This window comes from Jaculus jaculus, chromosome 4 (genome assembly GCF_020740685.1).
Source record: "Jaculus jaculus isolate mJacJac1 chromosome 4, mJacJac1.mat.Y.cur, whole genome shotgun sequence".
NCBI lineage: Eukaryota > Metazoa > Chordata > Mammalia > Rodentia > Dipodidae > Jaculus > Jaculus jaculus.
The window spans coordinates 97,655,383-97,670,697 of record NC_059105.1 but is presented as its reverse complement, the minus strand read 5'-3'; the positions used below and the strand labels follow the sequence as shown (position 1 = coordinate 97,670,697).

At 35.7% G+C, this 15,315-nt stretch overlaps 1 protein-coding gene across 2 annotated transcripts in view; it reads left to right on the top strand.

The window, feature by feature from the left end:
- Arhgap15 (Rho GTPase activating protein 15) overlaps positions 1-15,315 on the top strand; it is a 671,175-nt gene that overhangs the window by 435,022 nt on the left and 220,838 nt on the right. The window lies entirely within an intron of this gene.

Genomic DNA, 15,315 nt, shown 5'->3' with positions numbered 1-15,315 from the left:
CCATCTCCCTGGAGGAGGTTCTCAGGCTAGCACTGAAAGCAGCATTCATATTTAATCCACCATTTCCTCCGTAATGTTTCCCGGGCACTGTCAGATGTGATAGCAAATGCTGAGGATTTGGGGGTCTCCCCAGGACTCCCTGTCATCTGTAAAATGCAAATTCTCTAGCCAATATTGAGAGCAGCATGATCAAAAGGGATAAGCATATATTTAGAGGACTTTTTGATGGGTATAATCTCTACATTTAGCCAACAGACAGTCTAAAAACTCCTATAGCATCTATGATCTAAGCCATAGACTTCTGACTTGGTTCTCAGTACCAGGTATGAATTCCTTCTCACTGAGTAGGCCTCATATTCAATCAAAGAGCGATTGATTACCCCCATAAACTATGTACCACTATTGCACTGGTGTGTACATCTTGCCTGGCTGGTTGATTTTGTAGCTTGTAGGATCCACTGCTTGTTTATGGTGGTGGTGACCATTATCCCTCAGCAGCTCTGATAGCATTTTCCATCATGATGAGAGTTAGCCAACAGAAAACTAACTTCTGTTTCTCACTTTCTTTAGCAACAGAGTATTAACATTTATCTCTGGTGGGTAACCAAGTGCTTTGGCAATGGCCTGCATTGTTTTGGGGGAATTATGGGCCTCTATGACTAAGAGCTCACTGTGGGGTCATTACCCAATTCAGGCACTGTGATTCACCAGCAACGGCCTATCATTTTATGGTGAAGCTTTTTCCACTATTGCATGTTTTTAACTTATGAAAATATCTGTTGCAAAAAAATTAAAGAATGATTGTACATAGGCAGAGGACAGATTATAGCTTCCCAGATTTCTGAGTTTCTTTAGGAATTGCATTTTTATGAACTAGATGTCTCTTTGACCCTCCTGGGGTCATTCTATTGCCTTCTAAACTTCAGGTTATGCTGGTACATGTGCTGGAAAATGAATAATGGTAAGCCCAAATAGATTTGTTTGTTTGTTCTTATTACTAATATTTATGTTAATGAAGCACAACACCAAAAACAATTATTTGTTTATATCAACATGATCATGACATAATATAACTGTGGAAATTTAACAGAATAAAAGCTCAAAAATGATATGCACTGAACCAAATGACAACTCTGACTTTGTTATCTTTCATCTACATGAAATTTTCATTCAAGATAACAGCTTTTACTTAATTATAACCAAAGTCATTGCCAGTACTTACTTTTGAAAATTAGATCATTATAAAAAAAGAAACATAAGAGAATTTATCAAAGGCTATTTATATTCAATGTTATTTCCATTCATCCTTTCAGCTGGTCATCATTGGTCTGATCAGCTCTTTCCTTGTTAGATTCCACAATCAAGCTCAGATCTTTCTGGGCTAATTTTCTTACATTGAGAGATTTCTATGATTGATAAAAATCTATAAATATATCCTACATACTTGATATTCTTTGCTCAGTTTATACAACTATTACTAGCCAGTGTATAAGAAATTAGTAACCACACATAGAACAGCATCTACTGTCCGTCCATTCATTTCACCCAGATATTGAATAAGGCACACAAATGGCTTCAATCCATCTCTCGTTAGTCATATTGTAACATTTTCCCCTCAGTTATTTTCCTGACTAGCCTACTACTTAGTAATCCCTAAGTTCAAAGGTACAGTTTTAAAGGCAGTTGGCCTTGTAGTCAGTCTAAGTTGGAACATGTCTTGCATAAAATGTAGGAGTGGTATATGCCATGAAAACACAAGCCTTATCCATGAAAGGAACCACCAGAAGAGGAAGTCAGAACAATAGCTTTTATATATTTATATCAACAATTCTGTAGTTCAACAATATAGGTAAGTGTCTCCCATTATGAGAAAATTAGTGAGATATTTGCCAAGATATAGGGGACAACTTGTAACTCTGTGTGACAGCATTGACTTCTTTGTGATTTAAGTTTCTGTGTATGATTCCACCTATTCCTTAGTCCCACATAGTCTCTCCTTTCTGGTATGTATTTACAGTTTTAAGATACTAATTTTTTTTAATTTTATTTATTTATTTGAGAGCGACAGACACAGAGAGAAAGACAGGTAGAGGGAGAGAGAGAATGGGCGCGCCAGGGCTTCCAGCCTCTGCAAACGAACTCCAGACGTGTGCGCCCCCTTGTGCATCTGGCTAACGTGGGACCTGGGGAACCGAGCCTGGAACCAGGGTCCTTAGGCTTCACAGGCAAGCGCTTAACTGCTACGCCATCTCTCCAGCCCAAGATACTAATTTTAAATATGATATTCACCCCCACTGGGAAACAATATATAAATGATATAAAGAAATAGCTTATTTATCAGCATCACAGGCTTCAAGCCATTTAAAAAGCATCTTTTCCTAATGACTCCTTTCCAGTATAAGGTGTTTTAATTTGGCATTCAGTATTATTTTGCTTCATATCTTAGGATGAAAGTTCTGCTTTCCTACGTGAATCTCCCATATAAACATATTAGTCAGATGGAAAACTCATTTATTCAGGAATGAGTAATCAAAAATTATCCAGTGGTCTTAAAAAAGCAAACAAAAACAATGAAAACATGAATTAAAAAGAAGAATTTTGTTACAACATTGAAAGGAAAAGAAAACCTATTTTCTTGAATAATTGTATGAAACAAGAATTCATAGCAAAGATACAAGAAAGAGAATTAAATCCCCAAACAAATGGAAAGTAAGGGGTTTGCAAAAGGAATTGAAGAGAAAAATCAGTAATGAAAGGAACATTGCTACAAACATAATAAAATTTTATACTTACAAGCATAGACAAAGACAGGGGAAAGAAAATGAAAGGGCAGAGAAACATACTACCTAGTAACATATTAGGTATGCTAATATTAGATGGTAATAACAGAACACGGATTTTAAATGCTCATAGCTTAATGTAATATCACTAATATACTAAACACCAATAAAAGTGCTTATATAAGAACATGTCAGCAATCTAGGGTAACTTTTGTTTTCAACATTAAGAATTCTATCTTCATGAAAAACAATGCAGGCATCCCACTCAAGTTGACAGACTGAGAAAAAATACCTAGCTTTCTTTTCTTAAGGAAAAAAAAAACCAAATAAGATAATGGAAAAGATATGTTTAAAAGAAATGGGGAACCAAAACAACAATGGTGCTGAAAACAGAAAAGGTGCCATCCGCAAAGCAGAAATAGAAATTCCAGGAAGACACAAAGCAGATGGGATCAAACAAGTAGAGAACTTAAAGCAGAAGAAACACCATTCCCAGACAACATAATTAGGCACAGTTCTTTCCAGAGATGCTCTACAGAATACTCAAACTTAAAAGTCAACACATAAAATGAGTAGAAACTGGCAAAAGAGAATTGAATGAAGTAATTCAGTGAATAGGAGCACCCAACCCCTTTTATCTTGTACCACAAAGAAGCAACAGGGCCTTTCTGAAGATGGTGGCTGACATCTGAGAGGAATATGGTGGAGAACCAAGAATCTCAAGGTTGTCTATAGGAGAAAGAAAGAGAGTAGGAGTAAGGAATAGAAAAAGTGAGAGACTGTTTTGCCTAGGAGTAACATGAACTGCAACATAGTCAAGAGTAAAGTCTTCTTTAGGGAGCTGAATAACCTCCAGCCTATGCACCATCCATTAACCATTTCTACAGGAAACCTTTACTCAGCTGTCTCATTTAAGACCATAGCCAGTTGTGAAAAGATATATGGGTTGAGTCTCCCCTACACAAAATGCTTGAGGCGACCCATTGTTTCAGATTTTAAATTTGGGGGGAACTTCAGAAAATATACTCAGACACAATGAGATACCCTGGGTAAGGGACCCACTTCTACACATGAAATTCCCTTGTGTTTCATATATATGTATGCATGGCCTTAGGGTACTTTCATACAGTAATTTAAATAGCTTGATGTATGAAACAAATTTCATGGTATGGAGTTTTGCACTGATGATGTCATGTGGAACCTGAAAAAGGATCAGAATTTTGAAAATTTCAGATTTCAGATTTTTCAGATTAAGACTGTATAGCCTTCACAGTGGTTTTCATGACCTCTGTGTATTCTAGCTAATTTCATTTTTCAACTATAAGGCTATCTAATGCTTAACAACATATATCATAAAGAACTTCTGGGCTGGAGAAATGGCTTAGCGGTTAAGCGCTTGCCTGTGAAGCCTACGGACCCTGGTTCAAGGCTCGGTTCCCCAGATCCCACGTTAGCCAGATGCACAAGGGGGCACACGCATCTGGAGTTCGTTTGCAGAGGCTGGAAGCCCTGGCGCGCCCATTCTCTCTCTCTCCCTCTATCTGTCTTTCTCTCTGTGTCTGTCGCTCTCAAATAAATAAATAAATAAATAAAAAAGAATTTCCAAGTACCAAGAATGGAGCTTAAAGACATAGCTCAGTGGTAGAATTGCTTACTTTCCATGCACAAAGCCCAGGTTTCAGCCTCAGTGCAGGAGAGAAAAAGAGAAGAGAGATAATAGATTTTATAAAATTGATATATCAAATAATTGAACTGAGTTTATATTGAAATGGTTAGGATCTAGAATATTTGTGAGTTTTTGATATTACAAAATTTAAATAGAATTAAAAATAATTGACTGGAAGAGAAGGCAATTTACCTGCATAACAACAGGATTTAACTTGATCTCAAATTTAATAGCTGCTATACTTTTAGAAAGTGATAGAACACTAATTCTTTTGCAAGCTATAAAAGTAAAAATTATGAAGCTGAGATAAATATTCATAACAGCAATCAACTATAAAGTAAAGGAAAATAGTCATGTTGGGATAAATAAGAAGACACCAATCATATACACCTATGAATAATTTTTTTTTTAATTGAAGCCAAGAAAAAATATCAGTGGGGTACAAGACAAAAGGGTTGCTGATTCTGACTTAATTCTGCACTGATGGATGTGGCAAACACTAGCCACATGTGGTTAAGTTAATCAAAGTGAAATAAATTCATTTTCTCCATTGAATTCAGTACTTTTCAAGGACTCAGTGGCATCTTGAGTGTCCAGTGTCTACTGGTTTGGATAGCAAAGATGGAGCTGGTCATCATAATTGCATGAAATTCTACTTCACTAGAGGAAATGGATAAAAAGAAACCAACAAAAAAGAATTGCACTAGATTTAACTAATGGGAGTTCTCCTTTATGAAACAAAGTGTTAATGTTGAATGCAATCACACTATTTTTTTTAAATTAGTGACACTAACACCATACAGTAATTGCAAAATATTTTCAAAGAACAAAATTAAATGTCCTAAAATTCAATAATAATAAAATAAAATATTATAAATATTAATAGCAAAAGGTATAAAACTTAGAAGTGCTAAAGGATAAAAGCATTAATTTTATTTTTGTGGCAGAGAGATAATTTGCTACAGTAAGAAATAGAACAGAAAAATGTGATTAATAATCATGAGAAAGAAGGTATGAATTTAAATGGTAAAAACTGAATACACTAAGCTAGTTACCTTTTTGATTATTCAATAAATATAATTCAAAGTTAATAAATTAGTAAATAGGAATATAACACATTAGCATGAAATTAGTAACAACAGAAAGAACCCAAACAACTGTTAGCAATGATTGTGCTTGGAAAGCAGGTTGAGACCAGTCACTTTTCATTGCACATCCTTCTGTGTGATTTAATTTTGTTTTTATTTTCCCATGGAAAAATACTGATCCATGGTAAACATAAACAAACAAACCTTTTTTAAACGATTGCTGTATGGTCCTATAGTTATTCAATGTAATAAAGTGACTCTTGCTTAATTATCAGAATAGCATTACCTCTTTCCTGAGACATGCATTCCTAGGCAACAGCATGGCATGCTATGGAAGGATAGATGTCTCACAAGAAGTTACCAATGATTAAGTATTTTTAGCAGATAGATACCAAATGCCTACCACTGAGATAGAGTATAAACTAAATGTAGTGTCTTAAATTCCATCCTTCACACTCTATCACTAGGTTTAAAGTATATGAATGGGAACATCAATAAAAAGTTGCAAACACTTCTCTTTAGAGGAGAAGTATTTGTCTACAGTGGTACAAGGACTACCCTCATAATTATGTTTGAACCCAGGCAGGATTTTGGAAGGACAGAGGAAGAAATGTGCCACTGACTGGTTACAATCTGAGTGTTCCTGTGCTCAGGGGTTCTTGCCAGAGGAAAAAGCCAGAAGTACAAAATATTGCAAGAATGATTCTTCCTGTGGTAACTTTGGCCTCCTAGGAATTAGGAAGCACCATAAATCTCAAGAGAGGGACTGTTTGTGTGGAATTCCCAGCCCACACTAGCAGACCAGAGATTCAGATACATTTTATTAAGGATCAGAAAACTAGTTGACTCTCAACCAGGCTTAAACTCCATATCTCCATGATGTATCCATCATTCAAGCTACCAAAAAAGAATGCTACCTAATCCTCACTTTGTAACTATTAAAAAAACAACAACACTCATCTATTGTCAAAAACTGCCCATATTTTGGCAAATAACCCAGTCAACTCTGAAACACTGTGTGGGTCTCTAAGATTTCTTTTTGGAAAGTGTCTAAGATTTATGGTGGGAATTACTCATGACAGCTGCATTCTTTCCACTGGGCTTAGACCACCATTTGGTCTAGTAACTCCTAATTGTGAGTCTCTCAGCTTAAGCTTCTTTAGAAGAAAATGCAGAGAACTTTGAAAATAAACCCTACAACAATACTCTGTGATTTCCACCCATGGTAAATACTATTTTAAAACATTAAAAAGACAGCTGATGAATAAGAAAATAATATTCGGTGAATGTGGATTTCTCCTGAGAAATTTTTGTGACTGCTTTAATGCCAGACTGATATTTTAAATGTACAATGACTTAATCTCACCATGTTCCCAAAGTATTTTTAGCAGGCAAAATTTCTGTTGGTATTGTCATTTCTGTTTTGTTTCATTTTTAATTTTTTTGGAAAAGAGGTAACTTTCAAAGTCATCTGCCTCCAAACTTCAGCAACGCTCAATGTGGGTACCTTGAAGACGTTGCTCATTTAAAAAAATCATACCAAGTCTAATTATATTTCCAAAATAAGTAGTTTCCAATCCAGCAAGGATAATGTGGTCATGAAAAGGATGTCCAAATCCACCAATTGACATTGGTTTGGTTTGGCATAACTTTCAAAGATCTTGGAGTAAAAAGGAGGACAACATGTGAATAATTGCAATTTGGACAATATTCCCAGGATTTGTGCTTGACATTGTGTGAACTATTCAGGGGAAAAGCTAATCAACTTCAAGACTGCACCTATGTAATTTATAATTGCTAAACTTCACTGATAGATTCCAGATTATTTTTACAAAATGTATTACTCTTCTATTCAACATGTACTTTGTCGTTTCACTCTATTTATATAATTTAAAAAGTATGATAGCAGGGGAGTGAGTACAAGCCATTACAAACAGGAGCCACCAACTTCAGACACTATCATTATTCATAAGATATATGGCTCGATATCTGTGAATGTGAAGGGCTTAGAAGTGATGTCAAGCTAGATTCATAATGCCTCTAATATGTTTCACATTGCTTCTCTTATTTTCTGGTTTCTATGTAAAGCCTTGGATCAGTTTCTCAGCTATGAATCAGTTGAACAGCCACAGTGGTGGCACAGGTCTGAATCACCCTTCCTGTCTCCATTGCCAGTATTGTCCCCTTTTATGTCCCCTTTTATCCCAAAAGAAAGTAGATTATTTAGAATGAGGTTGCTTTCATTAACCAGTGTAGTGCTTTCCAATAGTTCATATGCAACTTACCCAATTCATACTTCTCTTTCAAATACTTCAGATATTCTTACAGAAATTTACAAAAGACCAAGGTAAGTGATTCTTAAATGGCAAATTGGAATTTACATAAGAGAAAAAGGACAGGTTTGAATACTAAGGAATTTAGGTAGTTGAAATTAAGTTTTTACCTCAAGACATTTCAGTAGCAACAACAACAACAACAAAAAAAACCCTATAAAATTCTTGGCTTCAAACTAGGAATTCATTTGATTTTTAGACCATGTGGTAAAAAATAAGTAAGAGTATATTAAAATTATACTTTGAAAGCATCATGATTTACAATAAAGTTTTGTTGGAATTTAGTTACAGCTATCATTGATAAATCATAAAGATCCAGTTAACTAGCAAAATAAAAAACAATTTGAAAATATAGACTCAATTTCTTCATTTTTATTAGATATTAATTGACATTTCATTTTAATAATCTCGAATGGAATTAATTTAACTCATGTATTTAAAGATTATTTGAATCTCATTTAGAAAACATTATATATATATATATATATATATATATATATATATATATATATATATCATTGATGTTTCCATTTTCTAAACTTTATTTGCATTTCTTCAAAGAAATTGCTTGCCTATAGGTTAAATTTAGAGCAACTTTTATTAAGCAAAACTGTGTTGGCAGACAAGGTGATATTATCTTCATCCTTTGTTCTGAATGACATTTGATTACATTGAAATACAAAATGATTTGCAAAGGCCTCCAAATTGCTGTCTTGCGTGTAGAGAATTCCAAAATATGTTCTGCAGTTAGGCATTTGTTCAGAAAAATTAAGAGGGAAAACTTGGAAAGGATCAACCCAAAAGCATAAAGTGGATTTTTTAATATTCTTACTTATTTGCAAGGAAAAGAGAGAAAGACACAGAGAGAGAGAGAGAGTAAAAAGAATGGGTTTAGCAGGGTCTCTTGCCTCATGTGAACTTCAGACATATGCACCACTTTGTGCAACAGGCTTTATGTGGGTGCTGGAGAATGGAACCTCAGCTGCCAGACTGTAAGAAAGCACCTTTAACCACTAAGCCATCATTTTCTAGACCCAAAGTTTAGTAATTTAAAAAAATATCACTTTTTAAAAATGAGAAAGCAAGAACAATTAATAAGTCATCCTTAAATTAATCTTTTAACACTCTTTTAATATGAACATAAGCTCAAGAACAATAGGAGTCACTGCTCAAACTAATTTAAGGTCATAGAACTATTTTTTATAGCAAGAAAAAGGACTAATTTAAGGCCCGTAAACATATACTGTCTTTAGTATTTTTTCCTTTTATTGACTGGTATTTAGCCTCATTTTATTCCTCAGAATTCATGCTTCTTAGAGATGAAAACTTAATAAAATATTCTTTGTTAGGTCATTCTAAAACTACCAAGCCTACACAAATCAACTTCATAGCCATTATCACAAATTGCTTTAGTTTGTCACATAGAAACATAAAAGCCATAGTAAATAGTTATTTTTAGTTATGCCATTGATACCAATAGGGCAGGTTATGTTCTTCTATGTAAGCTACTGAAGAATTTTTTTTTACACAATGGCACAAAGAATCCCAGTTTAAAATATGAAAATGCATAGAGATGGTAGTTCAATAAAATAACTCATTTCAAAGCTGGGTGTGGTGGCACATGCCTTTAATCCCAGCACTCGGGAGGCAGAGGTAGGAGGATAACCATGAGTTCAAGTCCATCCTGGAACTAAGACTACATAGTGAATTCCAGGTCAGCCTGGGCTAAAGTGAGACCTTATCTTGAAAAACCAAAAAAAAAAAAAAAAACCCTCATTTCATGTCAGTAAAGATCATTGTAAAATAAAAAAACAAAAAACAAAAACTCTTTATTGTAAAGTGATAGTAATTTCTCCCTATTTATTTAATGCTTATTATTATGAATTACAATGATTAACAATGATCTTAAACCATTTCCCTAGAGACAATGCTGTTCCCTTAGCAAATAATCTCACCCAGTCCTATTTGATAGCTTAGGGACCTCAGGGAATATTCATTCCTCATATTAAAGTTATTCCTATAGTATTTCTTAGAGACAATAATAGTGCACACATAAGTACTTCTCTATATATTGGCTGGTTTCTTGTTTTACTAGATATAGACATAGCTAATAATAATATCCTCAGTGGGGATGCAGGTCAACCCCATGAGGATTGTGGGTCAAGTATTATGGGAGCAGCAGTCAGTTATGGAGGAGAGGCAATGTCTCTGTGCAAAATGTCCCAACTTGTGGCTCTAACAATCTTTCTGCCTACTCTTCCACAAAATTTTCTGAGCCATGTTGGGTACGTTTTAAGTCTACTTCAGTGATGGGCACTTAGGAGCCTCTGGATCTCTGGTTTGGTAGGTGTTGAGTGTCCTCTGTGTCCTTCTTCATCACCCTTGTGCTGATATCAGATTCACTAAGAAAACAGCACTCTCTTATTTCCCCAATTCCTCTGTGGTTTCAGGGGCTGAGATGGAGCACACTGGGTCATTTATCTCCTCAGGTCCAGTTCCCACATGAAAAAGAAGCAGATTCTCCAAGAGAGAATGAAGTCATCACTAGTTAAATGGGAGAATTAAAAGGGTGTAGACCCTCTTAGATTCTATGCTTAGTGGGAGCTTGACAATGGAAAGCAGAATAATTATCTGGATATGATTCTGACTTGTTTCCCAGTTCCAAATATGGTTCCCTTTCCATTGAGAGGATCTGTTAACCAATCTAAGAGCAATTGGTTATCCACCATGGCTGTGTGCCACTATTGCACTTGTATAAGTACCATGTCGCTTAGTCTTTGAGTTGCTTGGACAGATGTTGCCCACTTTTGCTCCATAGCTCATGTGGTGCCTTCCAGCACTAGATGGGCTAATTGACTGGGGAATGGCTCTCCTCCAGATACCAACCAGGTCTCTCCATGGTCCCAGGAGACAGCATATGGTAAGTTCAGCAATAGGGTCTTACCATTAACCTCTGGTGGGTAATCAAGTTCTCTGACAGAAGCCTGTCTTGTTTGTTTTAGGAGATCTAGTAGGTCTCTCTGATCAACAGCTCATTGTGGATATAGACCACATCCTGGTACAGGGAATTACAGGGCAGAGCCAAGGGGAAATAAAATGAAAAAGATAAAGAAGAAAGATAAACAGGATAAGTTTGAGGTTAGGTTTCAGTTCACCCTCTCCAGGGCCCTTCCATTCTGGTACTCCCTTTAAGGTCCTCTTGAGGGACTGACTTCCACCATATAGTATTCTATGGTACCAGTTCAATTTGCGTTCAATTTTGTGTGCTCCCCACCTTAGCTTTTACCTTACCCAAAGCCCTACCCTCTCTATTGTCCAAGCCTCACCATGCTATTCATTTATGACAGTAACTTGGGCTGATCCAGGTTAGGAACTGCAGATGAGTGAGATCATCAAGTTGTCTTTCTGTGATTGTGTAAGTTCACTTACAATGATCTGTTGAAAGTCTGACCATTTTTCTACAAATTCCAATGTGTCATTTTTTCTTACTGCTGAGGAGAATTCCATTGTGTAGATATACCCTATCTTCGTTATCCATTCATCCAATGATGGACACCTGGGTTGATTCCAGTTTTTAGCTATTATGAATTGAGCATCTATAAACATGGTTGAGCAAATATCTCTGAACTGAGATATGGAGTTTTTAGGGTAAATGCCCCATAAGGGAATAACAAGGTCTGTTGATAACTCTATGTTCATAATTTTCAGGAGTCTCCATATTGATTTCCATAGTGGTTGTACCAGCTTACATTCCCACCAACAGTGAATGAAGGTTCCTATTTCTCCACAAACCCACCAACACTTATTTTTATTTATTTTTTTAATGTTTGCAATCCTTACTAGGATAAGGTATAATCTTATAGTTGTTTTAATTTTCATTTCCCTAATGGTTAGGAATGTTGTTTAATTTTTTGAGTTCTTTGTAGATTCTAGGTATTAGGCTTCTGTCAGTGGTATTGCTGGCAAAGATTTTCTCCCATTCAGTGGATAATCTATTGTCTCTGCTTATAGTATATTTGTCTGTGCAAAAGCTTTTTAGCTTCATGAGATCCCATTAGTTCAGTGCTTGTATAATTTACTGGGCTACTGGGGTTTTGTTCAGGAAGTCTTTTCCCAGTCTTATATTGTGGAGAGTGCCTCCTATTTTTTTTCTTCCAGTACTTTAAGAGCTTCAGGTCTCCTATTGAGGTCTTTTATCCATTTAGACTTGATTTTTGTGTATGATGAAATGAGTGGATTTAATTTCATTTTTCTACATATGGTCATCCAATTTGTTCAACACCATTTGTTGAAGATGCTGTCTTTTCTCCAGTCTACATTATTGCCACCTTTGTCAAAGATCAAGCAGCTATAGTTACTTGACCTAAGTTTTGAGTCTTCAATTTCATTCCATTGGTCTGTTTCTGTTTTTATTCCAGTACATTTCTGTTTTCCCATTATGGCTTTGGAATATAACTTTAGATCAGGTATGGTGATACCTCCAGAGGGTTGTTTTTTTCTTGAGGATAAGTTTGGTATCCGAGGTTTTCTGCCATTCCATATGAATTTTGAGATAATTTTTTCATTCTCTGTGAAGAATGATGCTGATATTTTTATTGCTATTGCATTAAACCTGTATATTGCTTTTGGTATAATTGCCATTTTCACAATATTTATTCTACCTATCAAGGAACATGGGAGGGCTTTCCATCTTCTCAAGTCCTTCTCTATTTCTTTCTTGAGTGTTTTTATGTTTTCATTATATATGTCTTTCATATCCTTTGGTAATGTTATTCTAAGGTATTTAATTTTTTTGTTTCTATTGAAAATGGAACACCTTTGCTGATTTCTTTCTCTGTATATTAGTCCTTTGCAAATACAAAAGTTACTGATTTTTGTGCATTGATTTTGTATCATGTAACTTTGCTAAAGGAATTTATCACCTTTAGAAGTTTTGAGATGGAGACTTTCAGATCACCTACATATGGATCATGTCATCTGCAAATAGGGCTACATTTACCTCTTCCTTTTCAATTTGAATCCCTTTTATTTCTTTCTCCTGTCTTCTTGCTTGGGCTAGTACTTCTAGTACTATGTTGAAGAGCAGTGGTGAGACAGGTCACACCTGTCTTGCTCCTGATCTCAGTGGGAACTCTTTGAGTTTTTCCCCATTAAGAAATTTTTGGGCTTTAGGAGCTTTACATATAGCCTTTATTGTGTTGAGATATGAACTCTCCATGCCTAATCATAAAGTGGTGTTGTATTTTGTCAAAAGCCTTCTTTGAATTGATTGAGATGTTCATGTGGTTCTTACAGTTAATTTTACTTATGTTGTGTATTATGATTACATTGACCAATTTCCATATGTTGAACCATCCCTGCATCACTGGGATGAAGCCTACTTCATCAAGATTGATAATGCTTTTGATATATTGTTGAATTTGGTTTGTAAGGATTTTGTTCAGAATCCTTATATCTAAGTTCATTAGGGATATGGGCCTATAATTTTCTTTCTGTGTTGCATCTCTGTCTGGTATTGGTATAACAGTGATGCTAGCTTCATAAAAGGAGTCAGGGAGAATTCTCTGGTCTCCAATTATGTGGAACAGTTTGAGAAAAATTAGTTTCAGTTCTACAATGAAGGTTTGATAGAATTTAGCTGAGAAGCCATCCGGTCCTGGACTTTTATTTTGGAGGAGGTTTCTAATTACCTTTTCAATATCCATGGATATGATAGGTTTGCTTAAGAAATTAATCTACTCTGAGTTTGGTTTTGGTAGGTGGTGTCTAGGAATTCATCCATTTTTTCCAGATTTTTTAATTTTGTGGAATAGAGTTGTTGGAAGTATGTCTTGGTGATTCTTCCAATTTCTTTGATGTCTGTTATTATCTCTCTTTTTTCATTTCTAATTTTGTTAATTTAAGATCTCTCTCTCCCTCCCTTTCTCTCTCTCTCTCTTTTCTTTGCTTATCAATTTGGCCAGGGGTTTGTCTATCTTGTTTTTTTTTTTTTTTTTCAAAGAATCAACTATTTCTTTCATTTATTTTAAAAATTGTTTTCTTAGTTTCCAATTCCATTGTAGGATTAGGCACCCTTGGTAGATATCTGTCAGTTTTCTGACTTTTGTTGGCTTTTTTGTCTACCCATATTAGGAAGACTCTTTATTTTATTGAGGAGGAAGCAAGTTTTTGTCCTTTGTATCATGCACCCTCTGATTCAGGTGAAGAGGGACGTTGGTACCCAGGGACCAGTCAGGATACCAGAGCAAAAGGCCTGATTCCACAGCTCACACAGGGCTCAGACCTCCCCAAACAAGCCATGATGGAATAGAACCAACTTACCAGGACCAAGGAACTTGGAGGAGAAAAGGAACAGGGATATGCCCTACTTCATGCCACACCCTTCAGCAACAGACCAATAGAGGGAACCCAGACCAGGGAGAAGCCCAGAGACTGGAGTCTGGGCTACTCACTCCAGACTACCACACCCATTGGCTGGTTTCTTAATCATTGCAAAGACTTGGTCATGAAAATAACTAAATGCTCTTAATAGATGTGTCAAAAAGTAAGTAGCTGGTGGGCTGGAGAGATGGCTTAGCGGTTAAGTGCTTGTCTGTGAAGCCTAAGGACCCCGGGTTCGAGGCTCGGTTCCCCAGGTCCCACATTGGCCAGATGCACAAGGGGGCACAGGCGTCTGGAGTTCGTTTGCAGAGGCTGGAAGCCCTGGCATGCCCATTCTCTCTCTCTTCCTCTATCTGTCTTTCTCTCTGTGTCTGTCGCTCTCAAATAAATAAATAAATAATTTTAAAAAACAGTAAGTAGCTGGTGATCCTAATCAGCTGTAAAAATAAGTCATCTAAAATCATCTTCAACTAAAATCACCATTAGGGAAATATTTATTTTTCACTCTAAACTATAGTATCACATTACCTTAATATACTAGAAATTACAAAACTAATTCCCATGTGGAGTAAAAATTTCATTCTGTAGGTTCAAATGATTATGCTATATGATTACAAGAGAAGGGGATGAGATGAAATGGAATGAAAAAAAGAGGAAGAAAGGGAGGGATGAGAAGAGAGAGAGAGAAAGCCAGAAAACAGAAAGTAAAGAAAGGAAATAAGTTTACAAATGTTTTGATTTTTTTAATTTTTATTTTTTTTAATTTTTTATTTTTTTACTTTTCACAAAAGAACAATATTAACCCAGTGTGGTGGTGCATGCCTTTATTCCCAGCACTTAGCAAGCTGAGGTAGAAGGATCACTGTGAGTTTAAGGCCATCCTGAGACTACAGAGTGATTTTTTAGGACTGCCTGGGCTACAGTGAGACCCTACCTGATGAAGAGGGGAGCAATAGTATACATATACCCACAGCTTTTTTTTTTCTTTTCAGTTTCTTCCTATGTTTTCCTTCTACATAAAATTTAAAGATCCTATCTAATACCATGCTACCTATTGCTGTTTTTGA